This window comes from Myotis yumanensis, unplaced genomic scaffold (assembly GCF_028538775.1).
Source record: "Myotis yumanensis isolate MYYU_CA2020_CCGP unplaced genomic scaffold, mMyoYum1.0.hap1 SCAF_8, whole genome shotgun sequence".
NCBI lineage: Eukaryota > Metazoa > Chordata > Mammalia > Chiroptera > Vespertilionidae > Myotis > Myotis yumanensis.
The window spans coordinates 14249935-14262040 of NW_027223759.1; the positions used below are offsets into that span (position 1 = coordinate 14249935).

The 12106-nt window shown below is 43.1% G+C and overlaps 1 protein-coding gene across 5 annotated transcripts in view; it reads left to right on the plus strand.

Annotated features, from left to right (window-relative positions):
* The first annotated feature begins 1995 nt into the window (after positions 1-1995).
* Positions 1996-12106, plus strand: part of CREB1 (cAMP responsive element binding protein 1) — a 58553-nt gene continuing 48442 nt past the window's right edge. For 3 of the 5 annotated variants that reach the window (XR_011472386.1, XM_070421973.1, XM_070421971.1), the window contains exon 1: positions 1996-2184. The gene's annotated coding sequence lies outside the window, so the exon portion shown is untranslated. The remainder of the gene's footprint in view (positions 2185-12106) is intronic. The other 2 variants (XM_070421975.1, XM_070421974.1) reach the window with 2 other exon arrangements.

A 12106-nucleotide genomic window follows, 5' to 3' on the forward strand; every position in this document is an offset into this window, starting at 1 on the left:
AGGTCACCTGAGAGAGTACATAGGGTGGGACTCAGGAAGAGGACTCAGAGTTGAGAGTTGGATAAAGGAGGAGAAGCAGAGGGAAGAGCATACTTGGTTGAAGGTGTGGGCAGTAGTGCCAAACGCTAGAATCAAGTCTTGTAATAGGATGACTGAAGCTCCCTTGTGACAGATTAGAGCTGCTTTCGGTGAATGATTGGAATAGAAGCTAGACAGGAAAGGGTTGAGTAGTGGGACATGAGAGCATGTCCACAGGGTAAGAGACCATTGGAATCACCCGTTGGAGAGGGATTTAAGGAGAGAAATCTTATTTATTTAAAAAAAAAATCTTCATTGTTGAAACTATTACATAGGTCCTCCTTTCCCCCCCATTAATCTATTCCAGCCCCCTCCTGCCCCTGCCCCCCCAAGGCCCTCACCACCCCATTGTCTGTGTACATGGTTATGCATATATCTTTTTAAAGAAATGAGAGACTTAAGCATGTTTATTGATTTATTTTTTAAATATATTTTTACTGATTTCAGAAAGGGACAGAGAGACACACACAGAAACACCAATGATGAGAGAGACTCATCCATTGGCTGCCTCCAACATGTCCCCCACTGGGGATGGAGCCCACAACCAGGGCATGTGCCCTGACCAGGAATCGAACCCATGACCTCCTGGTTCATAGGTCCACGCTCAACCACTCAGCCAGGCTGGCACGTTGATATACTAGGCGGGGAAGCCGGTAGACTAGCAAAGGTTGAATAACAAGGAAAGGTGGCTATTCTTTGGCCCAAGTCCCTGAGAAGGCAGCAGGCGATCGATCACGGGAACCAAGAAGGGCAACTGTTTCTTACAGGAAGCCAATAAGGGGCGGAGCTCACACTTGTACCATCTCGGTCTGCTTCCTAAGACAGGTTTGCTTCTCAAAGGGCAGAAAGACGATTATGAAAGAGGACTGCAGAGTTCAATACAGAGGAGAACGAGAAATCAATATCGTGGCCGTGGGTGACCTCTGAAAGCGCAATTTCAGTCGCTTTGAGGCAACGGAAGTCACGCTGGCGGGTTTAGAGTGGGAGGGGCGGTGAAGGAAAGGGTGCAGTGGGTGCAAACCACGGCTGTAGAACACCGGCTGCGAAAAGAGAGCGACACTGGAAGGTGCCAGAAAAAGAAAAAAAAAAAAAAGGCGGGCAGGTAGGGGAGGGAAATGGAGAAGACATTTCGAAAAATTGTGGAAGAGCAACCTGGGTCAGCGCAGGTCATTGCTCAGAGGCCCTGGATGACCCTGGCTGCGCACGCAGCCGGGCTGAACCCCGCGAGGTGCCACAGGTCCCAGAGCCGCCCCAGCCCCAGCCCCGAAACAGAACAGTCCGGCCGGCGGCCACCCGCTTTCTCAGCTGGTTCTCGGAGCCGGGCTGCCCGGCCCGCCGGGGGAGGCGGAAAACCCTCCCCGCGGGGGCTCCCGAGCCGCGCCGGGGCGGCACCGCGTCCCAGCCCGGCCCTGCCGCGGGCCTTGGGGGCGTTTGCAGCTGCCTTCCTCCTGCACTCGGCTGCGGTCCAGACCCAGCGGCGCGTCTCCCGCGTCCCCGCAGCGTTTGAAAGTTCCCGGGCCGAGGCCGCCCGCAGCCGCCCTAGAGCTCGCCGCTTACCGCCGCCGGGCCCGACCCGCGCGGGAGTTTCCATGCAGTCGTCCACACCCCCCTGGATTTCCCCTGCCGGCCACATACAAGCCCCACTTCCTCCTTCAGGTTTCCGCCGCCGCCGGGTTTTAGCCGCCAAAACGATGGGGCTTAGATCACTCCTCCCCGCCACCCACGCGGGTCCCAACCCACCTTCGCCTTCCCACTCCCGGGAGAACCCCTGCGCCTCGCCCGAAGGAAACCGAAGAGCTTCGGCAAGTTCCGCCTCCAGCGCGGGGGGGCGGGGCCGCTCGAGCTCCTCCGGGCGGACTCGGCTGTTTCCGTGCGCGGCCGCTGCGCACTCGGCACTGGGCGGCGCTGGCTGGCTCCCTGGCTGCGGCTCCTCAGTCCGCGGCGGCTGCTGCTGCCTGTGGCCCGGGCGGCTGGGAGAAGCGGAGTGTTGGTGAGTGACGCGGCGGAGGTGTAGTTTGACGCGGTGTGTTACGTGGGGGAGAGAATAAAACTCCAGCGAGATCCGGGCCGCGAACGAAAGCAGTGACGGAGGAGCTTGTACCACCGGTAAGAGGAGCAGGAGGAGGAGGCAGGAGCCCGAGAGAGCCGGGGGGACCGAGGGGGGACGGGGAGGCGCCGGACACCCGCGCTCCGGGCCTTCCCCTCGCAGGAGGGGCCGCGGCAAAGATGGAGCCTCCGCCCGAGCCCCACAACCTCGCCGCCGCTCGCAGCGAACAAAGAATAATGGCGGCGGACTGGAGCCAGCGGCGGCCGGGCGGCAGCGACTCTGCCTGCAGCCAGCGGCGGCGCTCATGGCGGGGGGCGGCGGGCTGCGGGCGGGGGTGGCAGCCGGGGACCGGGCGGCGTGCGGGCGGCCGGCCGCAGCGAGCTGGCGCCCGCGTTCCCGCCGCCGCCGCCGCCACCACCACCGGGCCGGGCAGGGGCCGGGCCGGGCGCGGAGCCGGGAACCGGGAGCCGCCCCGGGGGAGGCCGCCCGCCCGGCCTGATCTGGGCTGGCGCCGCTGCCCCCCGCGCCGCCCGCCTCGCCCCCGGCCCGGCCCGGCCGTCCTCCCGGCTGCGCCGCCGGGCGCCCGCGGGGGGTGGCGGCGGAGGCCGGCGGCCGCGGAGGGCAGCGGAGGTGAAGGTGCCCGCCTTCCCGGGGGCCCCGGTGCCTGCCCTGCCCGCGGCGTGCGGAGCAGCGCGGCGGCGGCGGCCCCGCTCTTCCCCGCTCTCTTTGTGCAATAAAGTTCGGAACCCACGGCTTCTCCTCGTCCTGTATTTTGTTCGTGCCCTTTTCCCCCGCTCGCTCCACACCAATGCGGGGACCCTGGCTTTTCTGCTCCGGGAAGCGAGGAGGGCTTGTGCATTTTTAGGTAGTTTTGACTCTTTTCCCCTCACCTCTTTCTATTTTTATTTTTCTCCCCACCCCAAGACAGTAGTCATGGAAATGCATTCTTTTTGGGAGGAAGGGGTTGCTAAGAAAAAAATATTTCTAATAAGTTTGAAACAGTTGGGTAAAAGGGAAGCTGCTGTTTGAAAACAGTTTCGCTTTTAACCCTTTCAATAAGGTGATCGCTTGAGATCTATCATTGTGAAACACTTCGTTTTTGGTCGATGTACTTTTGCTTTACATCACTTTTTATGTGTGTGTGTGTGTGTGTTTTTTTCTTGCCAACCATGCCAACGCGTTTGGGTCCTCTGGATCGCTCCACCCCGCCTCCCGCCACCATGTTTCCCCACATATTTCTGTCTAAACGTGAACATATTGATTAATACTAATTCTAAAAATAGGCATTTTTAAAATATCCACTATTTGTCTCCCGAATGCGGTGGGTGACCCCGACCGGAGGCTGACGGTTTAAGCCACAAGGCTTATTTTTTCTTTGTTAGGAAAAGGCATGGCAGGAAAGTCATTGACACATTAAAGATTAAAAAGATGATTTTTAGCGGACCTGCGGTATGACCTATTTAAGTGTGTCGTACCCTCTTTTAGGAGTTAGAATTTCATTCCGGCCTTAGCTTACATCAGTTCCACCTCCTAAAGGTTTAGTATAAAAGATACTTTTGGTTGCCAGCTATTGAAATCTTTTACACTCACTGCTTATTTCCTGATTTAAAAGTAAAAAAAAACAACAACAAAACGGTTATTTTTAGGTGTTGCAAAAGATGAACGAATTATTTGTTTTAAAAACACTTGGTCTGCCACATTTCACTAGAACTAGTTAATATACAAGGTTTCTTGTTAGGAATAAATACTGATTGGTAATAGAAGCCCTCTTATTTTCCTGTTGCCAGGTCACTTTTTCAAAACCTTCTTTGCTGTATTACAAGTCTTGAACACACATTAGCAATTTGTCATTGTTGAAAAAATTAAGAAAATGCAATAAAGAGTTTTTCCATAAGGACTGAGAAGATGATTTTATTGACAAACACTGAGGAAATTGTAGTATTGATGATGTTATAGATGACTGTTTTTCCTTAAGAAAGATTTTCTGAAACCCAGCATCAGTTGAGGAACGTTTTTCTCCTACAGAGAATATTAGGACAACTCGTCCTCTATGAAAATTTAAACTTTATTTATAAATTCATAATCTGTTCATTCTTAGCAATTCCAAGTGAAACTTTTCAAACTTTTATATTCATTAATATGTGAACATTCACATGGAGCATGGTACTAAAAATTACACTTCTACCCCCTCTCACGGATCAGTAAAAAAATCACAGTTAAATCTGTGATTAATTTATTAATGGACCATGTATTCAGAAAATGAATGAATTTTTGACACAAATTGACTGAAAAATGTTAAAAGGCACTTATGGGATTTAAAGCTGGTACCCCTTTTGAATAACTTTTTTTTTCATGTAAGAGCCTAAGGGAACTTAGAAACCTGATCTATAAAACGGCAACTTCCTTTTTCTGCTTTCTAAAATTTATATTCTTGATTAGATCTGACAAATAGAAACTTTTCTTCATAGAGAAGTAGCTTTATTTTGTCACATTCTAAGACATTGTGTTTTGTTGTTTTGGGATATAATATGGTTATATTAAAAACCAAGTACAGGGTGGGGCAAAAATAGGCTTACGGTTGTAAGGTTATAGTAAAACCAAGTACATGGTGGGCAAAAACAGGTTCACAGTTGTTAGTACAAGAAAGAGTTTATTCTTGTATTACAATTTATTAATTATTGTATTATTAATGATATTTTCCATATGAATAGCAACCTACTTTTGTCCCACATGTATGTATTCCCCACTTCATGTCAATTTAAAAATATTTTTCCTCTTCTACAGTAGAAAAAATGTTCTTGCAACTTAATGCTTACAATGTATCACTGAAATTTATAATTTCATTTATTCCATAAATACCTTACTAGATTCAGATATATGCACTTGTTTGCCTGTAACACAGTCTTATAAGCATATCTTTCTTGACGTACAGTGTCACAGTGATGGCTTTTTAATTGAATAGTTAAGAGCTCAAATCTGAATGTAAGGATATAGTAGACAGGGAATAGAAAAAAGGCAAGGATTTTCTTTTCTTCCTTTTTTAAAAATATATTTAATTGATTTTTTTTTTACAGAGAAAGGGAGAGGGATAGTCAGAAACATTGATGAGAGAGAAACATCAATTCAGCTGCCTCCTGCACACTCCCTACTGAGGATGTGCCCACAACCAAGGTACATGCCCTTGACTGGAATCGAACCCGGGACCCTTCAGTCCGCAGGCTGACGCTCTATCCACTGAGCCAAACCAGTCAGGGCAAGGATTTTCTTTTTCTTATGTGTGAACTCATTTCTACTGCAGTATTACTTGAGACAACAGTTTGTGGTAATTCAGGTATTTAGTTAGCATTCACTGTGACAGAATGTAGTTAGTGGGAAGAGCATTAGGTGTTAGAATCCCTGCTGACACTATTGTCATGTGCCTACCCTCAAGGAAATTTGTGACTTACCGGGAATTTTTTAATCTTCCTCAGCCTCAGTTTTCTTATTTGTTAAATTAGAATAATACCACCATTTTAACAGGGTCATGAGATAAAGTACCTCCTTAGGGACTCAATGATAGATACTCATTTTTAAGCCTTATTTTAACTTCCTAGCTGTGGGACATGGAGCAGGTTTCTTCTCCATACCTCAGTTTGCTTGGTCATAAAGGTACAATATCCACCTCATAGAAATGTGGGAATTAAATAAATTAATACATGTAAACTGTTTAAATAAGTTGATACATATTAAATGACACAAGTGCCCAACAAATATTTTTTATTTTTAAATTATTCATTATTAATATTACTATGGAGTAGAAGCTGCAGCAAATCCAAAGATGAATTGCACTGTCTTGTCGCTACTCTAAAGGAACTTTGAGGACGCGATGACTAATAAGGCAGAATATCGAAGGAGAGATCATACTTGGTAAAATAATGGAAAAGAGGAATACTACAGTTTTATATTTTCAGTTTTATTTTTTAATGTCATTCAGATAATTCATAATTCAAAACAAAATTTATAGGAAAAGTCTGTGTGTGTGTGTGTGTGTGTGTGTGTGTGTGTGTGTCTGGCGCCCCCACCAAGTCATCCGAGTATTGCCAGTTATTCATTCAGAGGTATATATTCATACACAAGCAAATATGTATATACTCTCCCCTCCTTTTATACAAATGATAGTCTACTATATACACCATCATATATCTTGCTTTAACCCACTCAATACTGCTTAGCAAAAAGAGCTTCATTTTTGTTTTTTTAACAATGAGGCATTTCATCATATGAATGTACCCGTATTTATTAACTAGTTAGTGAGCCGATTTTATTTTTAGATCTTACCTGACCCTTTAAAGTAATCTATCATTATGCCTTTATTTCTTTAAATGAAAGAGAATTCATTTGACTGATAAATAACAGTTTCTGACAGAAAATTGTCATTTGAACTTCCTCAGTACCTTGTTAGCTTTTTGTGCATGAAAAGGCAAGTAAGGTGTGTAAGAGTTAACTATGAAAATGAATTTAGTCTGAATTTAACTCTTGTTGAGGCTCTTTATCCTACCTCCTATTGCTATTTCAGCCAAAATACTCTCAATAGCTTTCTCTCTAAATGAGAAAGAACATCTCATGTAGTTCAGTTCTTTAAAAAAAAAACACACAAAACGTTTTTATTGATTTTTTTTTTTTTTTTTAAAGGAGAGATGGATAGAAAGAAACATCAATGAGAAACATTGATCGGCTGCCTCTTGCACACCCCCTACTGGGAATGGAGCCGCAATCCAGGCATGTGCCCTGACAGGGAATGGAGCCTGTGACCTCTTGGTTCCTGGGTCAGTGCTCAGTTGCTGAGCCACACCAGTCGGCTCAGCTGGGCAATCCTTTAAGCAGACTATTTTCATGGGATATTATGACCCAGTAATGCTGATGAGAATACTAGCTTTCTTCCTGTATTTATTTTTTGCATAGTCATTAACTTATTCTTTGATGATTTTCTAAATTTTTTAGTGTAATTGTCAGATTTATATTTGACTAGGGTAGGCTTTCTTCCCCCGGCTGCCAGCACTGGCTTCCCTCTGGCACCCAGGACCTGGGCTTCCCTCACAGCCCTGCCTTCATCCAGAAGGTCGTTTGGAAGGACATCCAGTCTAATTAGCATATTATGCTTTTATTGTTATAGATGCCTAAGTAAATAGTTTCACCTATATGATTCTAAACCAGGGTTGGGTAACCTTTTTGTGAGTGCGTGCCAAAACCAGCAAAATCTCTGACTCAAAATTCTTCTGTGTGCCAACCCTAATTTTTTGAGAACATGTTACGCCTACTTGATATCTCTCAAGGTGTACATATGTGAAGAACCTTGAAGAAATAATAAAATTCATTCGAGCAACAAAAACAGTATATGATGATGAAAAATACATTTTTAAAAAAATATATTTTATTGATTTTTTTACAGAGAGGAAGGGAGAGGGATAGAGAGTCAGAAACATCGAGGAGTGAGAAACATCGATCAGCTGCCTCCTGCACACCCCTATGGGGGATGTGCCCGCAACCAAGGTACATGCCCTTGACCAGAATCGAACCCGGGACCCTTCAGTCTGCAGGCCAACGCTCTATCCACTGAGCCAAACCTGTTAGGGCAATACATTTATTTTTTAATGTATACATGTACACTGATAGTCCGACAGAAAACTTTATGACTACGTTTGATATTATCAGTGGCACTTTTGCTGCTGCATCACTGATGACAGAGATTTTACATCAGGTTTATATTTCATGACTGTTGGGGTCCAACCCCAACAGGTCCAGGGGTCCCCAAAGGTGTGGACGGAGTCGGTGAAGAAGGAAGGACACAGAGGCAGCGGCGTTCAGTTGATCATCATAGCCAGGTTCTGTCTAGGATCTTTGGCCAGGTTCTGTGCAGGATCTCCATGCAGGTTCTGTCTCTAGGTTCTGTGTTCTGCTGTCTTGTTACATCTGTATTTATACCAGTTGATTTTAATCCTATCAATTTCTATTCCAAAGGTTAGGGCGTTTCTTATCTCCATTCCAGGGAGTAAAGATTATGTAGCTTAAGTGTGATTGTTCGTAGTTAAAGTGATTAACTACCCACCTGGCACTTAGTTAAGGGGTTTCTCTCCCTCCCTAACTTCAGGGGAAAATCCCCACCTGGGGAAACAACCTTTCTCGGAGAGGTGACCTTGGCCAAAACACATAGTGCTAAGGGGAGCAAACACATTAAGAACAGTATGCTATATATGTCGGGTCCCTTGAAACACATGCTGTGCAGATGTTTCTTCCCTGCAGCAAGGATGGACTGGCTCCCGGCACATGACCTTCAGAGATATGCACGAGCTACTACTTTCATCTGTCAGGCTACTCCTATTACGAGACTTAACAAAATTCATCACTGAGAACAAAGATTCACAAGGGTATATGGATGAAACCAAAACACTGGTCGGATCTAGGAAGGCAGGGAGAGTTAAGGCAGAGGCATAGAAATTGCTCTTCCCCTTTCTTGTCAATCCATGTCTATGGTCTTTAAGATAACTTGTTATGTAAAATTATTTATTTATCTAAGATGCACCTACACTGAATTTATCTGAAAAATAAAGAAGTCGATATTAAGAAAAAAATTGTAAATGGAAGATTATAAGAGAGGGTTTCTCGTGCCAGCAAAAGTTACTGGCGTGCCATGTTTGGCACGTGTGCCAGGGGTTGCCCACCCCTGTTCTATACTGAGATTTTACTGCTTAGATGATCCCACCTCACCCCCAGAAGTCTTTGGTCAACCAATTAGACCAAGTAGTACTTCAAGTAGAGCACAAAATTAAGTTTCAGCATCTCTCTTTATATATTTTTTGGCTCTTCTAAGCAGCATTTAACCTGGTTAAATGCTGTTTGTTTATCTTTAAAATACATATGCTATACATTTTTTTAGTTGATTAAAGTTAGAAAGAGAAAGATAACTAATAATCTAGTAGGAGGGACATAGGTAAGCTCCCTATCTTCCAAAAAGATAGGGAGGTGGAAGCTCTAGCCACTGAGCCAAACTTCCTAGGGCTAATATGTGATGTTTTTATCTGAAACATTTACAAAGCACTTTTAAAGATTTGAGGGGATAATTAAAGTTTTTAAAGGCAAAACATTTTTCTTCTGGAATATATATCTGTGTGCTGCCAGGGAATTAAATAATTTCTCACCATATGGAGTTGTTGAATTGCCTTTTGGGGAGGAGGTAAAGGTAATGAATTAAAGTAACAAACGGATAAGGAGAAAATGGCTGTTTTCCTCTGCCATTTAATGTATATGCTAAATCAGTCATTATATAGAGGTTGCCCTGGTCAACTTTCTGAAGTCTTAAGAAGAAAGTATGGTTTTAAACTTACTCTACACTATCATATCTATAAATGTAGGTTTCTGAGACATTGGAAACTTAGGTAAGACTAGCCATTTATTTTTCTTATTCAGAATGGTTTTCTCCCCTTAAAATATATATATATATGTGTGTATATATATATATATATATATATATATATATATATATACACACACACACACACACACATACATACATACAGGACAAATAACTCATGTCTCGTGTCTTGTTTGCTTTGTTTTGCATTCTTTGAGATCTGCCAGACATGGCCCTGTAAATATGTGTTGTTATAATTTACCCAGTTTTGTTCACTTGTCTACTAGGTTACCAAAGGGAAGAGGGGACAAGATTAATCATTCATATTCTGGTGTTTATCCTAACAGAGAAGGAGAAGACAGTTCTCCAGTGATGAAAAATTACCTTTATATGTTTAATCTATGCTTGAGGCTAGTTACATGAATCTCAACTTCAAAAGAAAAAAAAAAAACACCACAGTAGTACTCCTTGAAAAACTTAAATGCTTGAGTTGCTTTTTCTCAGGGTTGAGGTAAGGTAATAAAGGAGTTTACCATAAATGAGGTGAGCTGCCTGAACCAAGATGAAAAGCACATAAGAGTTTTCTTTCTGCTGCTGAATTTATCTAGGATCTCTGAGGAATCTAACAAGGGGCAAAGATTTGGAGTGTAAGAGATTAATGTTGAGGGTGTGTGTGTGTGTGTGTTTTCCCAAAAGGAAAGAAGTGAAGACTGACAATTGATTGGAGAAGAGAGAATTTAGCAGAAGTTAAGATAGCTAAGTAGTGACCTGGATAGGAGTAGAGAGTGAGCCTGAAAGTTGACTTATGCCAATAGTAATAGAAAATGTCTTTCCCAAATATTAATGAATCTTCTCTAAAACTAAGATTTATTTCTTTAATTTTAAGTGTATTCCGAATGAGCTAGTTATATGCATGTGAGTTTTCAGTTATAACTATATGACAATATTAGATATAGCTAAAAATGTTTGTAGTTTAGCCAAAGCTGAATAAACATTATTTTTAGGGCCGTTATCTCTGTTTGTATAAGTGATTGGCAGTAGAAGGCTGAGAAGTATCTTGGTGTTTTTTTATCACAAGCAAAAATTATTGCTTGTTCTCACTTTGTATCCTTAAAGGGGTATTTCTTTTTATATAATATCAGCAGCTTTATTGTTTGCTCTGACCAGTGATAGTAGTGCGTTGGTTTTACTTATTGCCATTTGTCAATCTAGTCCTTTATTCAATGAACATTTATTTAAAAACTTTTTGTAGTGAAATAATCACACGAAAATTGATTCAGTTAAGTATTTTTATAGATATTAAATGAAGGATTGCTCTGATTCAGCGGTTCTCAACCCCTTTGGCAGTCAAACGACCCTTTCACTTGGGTCGCCTAAGACCATCCTGCATATCAGATATTTACATTACAATTCATAACAGTAGCAACATTACAGTTATGAAGTAGCAACGAAAATAATTTTCTGGTTGGGTCACAACATGAGGAACTGTATTTAAAGGGCCAGAAGGTTGAGAACTGCTCTAGTTGCTATAAATACTAAAGCCTGATTATATGGCTCCCAACTTCAAGGAACTTACGGTGTAGTGGAAATGATTTATTCAGGGCAGAATATCAGTTTTCACTATTGTGTTGAAGGGCTATAGGAGCTTAAAAGAGAAACAGTTTAGTGAGGGAAAGTTTTGTGAGAAAGAATTTAAAGCCAAACCGGTTTGCTCAGTGGATAGAGCGTCGGCCTGCGGACTGAAGGGTCCCAGGTTCGATTCCGGTCAGGGGCATGTGCCTTGGTTGCGGGCACATCCCCAGTGGGAGGTGTGCAGGAGGCGGCTGGTCGATGTTTCTCTCTCATCGATGTTTCTAACTCTCTATCCCTCTCCCTTCCTCTCTGTAAAAAAATCAATAATATATATTTTTTTTAAAAAAAATTTAAACAATACTGAAGAACTTGGATAAATAGAGATAAAAGGGTGTGTATTCTAAGCTATGGCATGGACAACAAAAATGAAGACATGGAAGTAGAATAAACCTAATGTGCTCACAAGTTGTTGAAGGAAGTATTACGTTAACTATAATCTCACATTATGAGGAACTCTGAGTGTGAGGCAGGAAGCTTTAAATTTCATATAAGAGGAGGAACAATATAAACAGGAATGACATGATAAATTTGGCTACAACATAGATTTCCTGACTCCTAATTCACTCTCCTTCATGGTAGATTATATTGCAGTGTAAACATTGGACATCATAGTTTTTAGTAGTTTTATTGAAATATTCACATACAATCTACCAATTTCAAATGTACAGTATATTGGTTTTTAGCATGTTCAAAAAGTTGTGCATCTACCACCACAGTCAGTTTTAGGATATTTTCATTACTCTCAAAAGAAACCTAGCATCTCATAGCCTTCACCCCTCAATCTCTTCATACCCCCAGCACCAGGCAACCACTAAGTCTATTTTCTGTCTATAGATTTACCTGTTCTGGACATTGCATATAAATGGACTTACACAGTAAGTTTTTCATTGTGATAACCTTTTTCACGTAGCATAATGCTTTCAAAGTTCATCCAAGTTGGATGTATTAGTACTTCATTTCCT